Source organism: Rhinopithecus bieti, unplaced genomic scaffold (assembly GCF_001698545.2).
Source record: "Rhinopithecus bieti isolate Rb0 unplaced genomic scaffold, ASM169854v2 scaffold_51227, whole genome shotgun sequence".
NCBI lineage: Eukaryota > Metazoa > Chordata > Mammalia > Primates > Cercopithecidae > Rhinopithecus > Rhinopithecus bieti.
Genome location: NW_016820844.1, coordinates 298,045 through 303,492, shown reverse-complemented (window position 1 = coordinate 303,492; position 5,448 = coordinate 298,045).

Sequence of the window (5,448 nt, the reverse complement as noted above, 5' to 3'; positions counted from 1 at the left end):
GCTGGCCTTTATCGCAACCATATCTGTAGTCCCCAATTCAGTGCTTATCCTCGAGAGAGTTATGGAAATATAAGCTAAGCTGATTATTCTCATTGTAAATATTGTATCTTGAATGTTAAATGTCAAACAAATTGTGACTCCTCATGCTGGTGTCCTCCCCCTGCTGATCAGATCACGGGTTCTGGTTCCAAATTCCCACTACCAGGGCTCCTGGGTTAGGGGGGCTTCTGCTGTAAGTTTCTCCTTTCTGGCACTTTAGATCCTGAACCGTGTCTTCGCTTCGCAGTTTATCCTCACTGTAACCCCCTTTCCCTCGTCCTCTCCTCTCGCTCTTTCCCCTGTCACTTATTTGGTCTCTTCTAATCTCCTGTTTCTCTGCAATATCATTCATTTCTATGTCTGTGTTTTTTGGTCTATTTCTCTGTTTTTCCTTTGTTGCTTCAATCTGTGTTTTTTGTCCTCTGACTCTCTGTTCAGCTGTCTTTGTTCACCTCTCGTCTCTTGCGCTCCCTGCTATTTCCCACTTTTCTATTCTGACTCTCATCTTTTGTTCTCTGTGTGTCTCCTAGTCCACATTTCTCTCTCACTGTACTCTCTGTCTATGATTTCTCTCTCTCCTCTGCTGTGTCCTCTCTGCTGTGTCCTCAATCTGTTTGTCTTCCTGAGGCTCTGTTTCTGTCTCTGATGCTCTTCTTCTGTATCTCTATTTCTTTTCCTGTCACTTAATCTTTGTCCTTCTCTATCTCTCTCATTTAGTCTTCCTTCCACACCCTTCACCCTTCGCTCACCATCTCTTCCCACAATCAAATATCACTCCCTGGTACTTCCAGCTTCCAACCCTAGGAATTCATCATTCTGGTGGAGACTCCTTCTTCCAGGGCCTGGGAGGATAGGGCTAATCCTAAGGGTGCCTGCTTAGGCTATGTTAGCTGTGACAAGAACCTGCCATAGATTTGCACTGTTCTTTCCTAAAGAGCAATTGTTTTGAACAATAAATACTTCTCAGCTTTTTGTACATCTTTGTATGCACAGAGATGGTAGTTTTAGAGTTTTACCCAGTTTCATTTTTCCTTGTTGGTAAGAGGCAGCCTCCTCATGCTATCATACCAGAGTCAATCTCCACTACTGATTAGTTCTTTATATAAATGGAAACATGCAGTATATACTATATGTTTTTGTGTCTAGAAGTTTGAAATCAAGGTGTCAGCAGAGCCATTCTCTTTCTCACAGCTCTAGGATAGAATCCTTCCTTGCCTTCTAATCCTTCCTTGACCAAAAATGAGAGTCAGAAATAGAGCAGTGGAAATAGCCAGGGCAGAGCAAGAGAGAGAGGGGAGACAAAGACACTGACGGAGAGTCAAAAATAAAATTACAGATTGAAGAACAGAAAGACAAACAGAGAAAGAGACAAAAACACAGAGATAGAAATGAAGATATTCAGAGAAACAGAAGGAGATTAGAAAGACAAATAGAGAATGCTTCCGTGCCTCTTCTGGCTTCTGGTGTTTGCCAGCACTCCTGTGTTCCTTGGCCTGTAGATGCATTACTCCAGTCACATGACCATTTTCCCTGTGTGCCTTCACATCACCTTCCTTCTGCACGCGCCTATCCGTATGTCCAAATTTCCCCTTTTATGAGAATACCAGCTATCTTGGGCTAGACCCAGCCTATTGATCTGATTTTAAGTTGGTTACCTCTGTGAAGACCCTGATTCCAAATATGGTCACAGACTGAGGTACTGGGGGTGAGGAGTTCATTGTATCTTTTTTGGGGAGAAGGTGGGACACAGTTCAACCCATAACACCACCCAAATGATAACAAGTGAAGGCTATGTATTCAGAACTTGCTGTACCAAGACAATCCACCACCATTATTTGTGTTTGGCAGCGATTCACAACAGACAGAGGAGTGGGAAAGCACTATAGTGGAAAAAAGAGAAGGTTCTTGGTATGCCTTAACTAGAGGCTATGGCATGGGGAAGCTGTGGGCAGGGTAACTAGAAGAGGGGCATCATATGTGATTGGTTGGGAGTACATGTATGGCTTTCCTTCATTGGTCCTAAGTTGAAAGCAAGGTCAAAAATTAGGGAATTGTGAGTTATTATATTTACTAAGTGCTAGCCATTTGGAGCCAACTGGAACAGGGGTATTATTGTTTGTCTTCTCCTACTGTTTGCTACAGATAGTAGCTTGACTTCCTGGACTGGTTACTATAATAGTAGGTTGGCTTTCTGGGCTGGTTACTGCAGGTTGTAGGTCAGAGGTCTATTTTTACTTTTAGTTTGGCCATTATCCATTTGTATATTCAATCTCTCAAACTTTTTATCTTGGATCTCATATGGCTTGGGGATTGCTCTCTAGTTCAGGGAGTTTACAAGTCTACTGTGCATTCAGCCAGAGACAGTATCCTTTCTGGTCTTTTCTGAGCAAGCCCACCCTTGTGCATGTGTACAGTCTTCCAGACCACCAGAGATGAGTGGGTGGTCTGGATGACTGTGCACATGCACAAGGGTAGGGTGCCCTTCGGTCATACCTAGATGTCATTTTTAAATTTCTGGTAGATTTCTAAATTAAACATATTAACTTGTATGCTTCTGTTAGTATCCTTGAGCTGTCAGTTTTCCCTGATTACTCTTCACTGTGACCTCTATTGTTTTCAACCTTGCCCTTGGGCCGGATTTTTCCATGTTCTGCTCCAAATAAAGTCAACCCCTTCACACAGGGGCCCTGAGCAGCCAGTCATCAAGGTTTGCCATACCTACTAGGGCAGAACCTCTTTAACACAGAGTTGAAGCTTTAGGGAAGTGGGAATAGGAGCCACCAGTCCTTCCTGTCCTCATGGCCTACTCTGGCCCTGTTGGAGCAGAACTTCCTTGTCAAGGAGTAGGAGTGGGGCTCACAGGAGCAATGGGAGTTACTGGTCCTCACAGACGACCCTTCATGTCTAGAGTGGGACTTCTACAACATGTTGGAAAGGGGAGAGATGAGCACAAACCCTGGCTTAAGTGCCACAGACTTTCATGGTCTCTACCAATACTCAGTAAGTGATTTTCAATACACTGTAGAAATTTGGTCAATTTCCAGAGACTTTAAATGAAAATCCTACCTGTACCTGGGATAAGTGAGGTACTGCACTTGTAGAATGTGGGAAATTACTTTTAAGATAGAGTCTGGTGTATTTTTAAGTAAACAGCACAGTTAAAACAAGAAGATCTTGGCCAGGCATGGTAGCTCATGCCTGTAATCCTAACACTTTGGGAGGCCAAGGTGGGCAGACCACCTGAGGTCAGGAGTTCAAGACCAGCCTGGCCAACATGGTGAAACCCCCTCTCTACTACAAACAGAAAATTAGCCAGGTGTAGTGGCCAGCTCTGTAATCCCAGCTACTTGGGAGGCTGAGGCAGGAGAATTGCTTGAACCCAGGAGGTGGAAGTTACAGTGAGCTGAGACCACACCACTGCACTCCAGCCTGGGCAACAAGAGTGAAACCCCTTCTTAAAAAAAAAAAAAAAACAAAACTAGACTCTTATAGTTTGCAGATGAGAACAATGAAATCTCAAGAGATGATCGAGCATCTCACAGAAACAAAGGCAATAAAACTCATATTTAAACCTACTCATCTAAATTTATGTTCAAAGCTTTTATTTCACTACCAGGGCTATAATGTGGCCTGGAACACATGGCATGTATGTGTGTGCATATGTGTGTGTGTTGGACAAAGAGGTTGGAGGAAGTTTTTGATACTGGATCAAGCACTCTCAAAAATTAAAATTCCTAACTAATGCTTCTGCCAACCAAATTCAAGACTATCATTTTTCCTAAGGAAACCTGCCTGGTGGTATATGCCTTTGTTAACATCAAATTCATTAAAATTAAAATTATACACACAAACACACACACACACACACATCCTTCCTGAATTAAACAGTTTTCTGCAGTGACTGGAAGTCACCTCCAACCATCCCAGGGGGGCAGTTTTGTTTTTGTTTTTTCAGACAGAGTCTCACTCTGTCACCTAGGCTGGAGGGCAGTAGTGGATCTCAGGTCACTGCAATCTCTGCCGCCCGGGTTCAAGCAATTCTCCTGCCTCAGCCTCCCGAGTAGCTGGGATTACAGGTGCCTGCCACCACGCCCAGGTAATTTTTGCATTTTTTAGTAGAGATGGGATTTCACCTTGTTGACCAGGCTGGTCTTGAACTCCTGGACCTCGTAATCCACCCACCTCGGCCTCCCAAAGTGCTGGGATTACAGGCGTGAGCCACCGCGCCTGGCCTGGGGGCAGTTTTAAACATTATCTCCATAGTCAATGAAAAAGGCCAGGCTGCTCCGCACCTGGCAGGGCCAAGGTGTCTCCTGCCTGCCTCCTGTGAATTTACCCAACTTAAGTCTCAATGCCTGCAGCTTTTCCCAAATTTTGATGTTTCTCTCAAGGGAAATGCCCCGACTCTGGATGCACCTTGGCCTCGAGTTCTTCATGGCATTGATTTGGGAGTCTAGGTTGTGCCCGGAGATGGGGAGAACTCAGAGTTCTGGAGACAGGCCGTCCCATACAGTTTTTAAAACTCCACCCTCTGGATTACCTGAGGTCAGGAGTTCAGGACCAACCTGGCCAACATGGTGAAACCCCATCTCTACTAAAAATACGAAAATTAGCCGGTCACGGTGGTGGACACCTGTAATCCCAGCTACTCAGGAGTCTGAAAGGGGAGAATTGCTTGAACCCGGGAGGCAGAGATTGCAGTGAGCCAGATCGCACCATTGCACTCCAGCCTGGGCAACAAGAGCAAAAATCTGTCTCAAAAAATAAACACATAAATAAAAACAAAACCCACCCATGTAGGACCATTCAGGGTCGTGATGACTGGAGAACCACCCAGAGGCCAGGCGGCGAGAGGCTGCAAATTCCCTGGTTCTGAGGCCTCAGGAAAGAGCCCACCTGCCGGGTAAGGGTCTCCAAAAGTAAAAAGGAACCTGCACCCTGCCCAAGGGAGCCGAGTCCTTTGAACCCTGCGGTGGCTTCGTGGTTGCTTCCCGGATCCACTTGCCATAGTCTCAGGGTTGGAGCAGCTTGGCGTTTGCTCCCGGGCCTTCCCCTGATGGGAGAAGGAAGCCTGCGTGGGAACTTGAAGTTTTTCGGGTCAGAATCAGGTAGTGGTAGTGGTAGTGGTAGTGGTTGGTAGTGGTAGTGGTAGTGGTAGTGGTAGTGGTAGTGGTAGTAGTTGTTTGAGACCAAGTGAGCCACCGCACCCAGTCAAGAATTGGCTGTTTAAGAAAGACTACTTTTCCACGTAAGAAGTAGGGTTCTTTGGGCCAAATGTTGAGCTTTTCTCTCTCCTTTTTCCTATGTGCTTGATGAAGAGAATGCAATAGGAAGAATGTGAAGATTTTTAAAAATTGTTTTTGGTTGTTTCACGTTTGGGGATTATTCTTCCCTGCAAGGAAAGAAGAG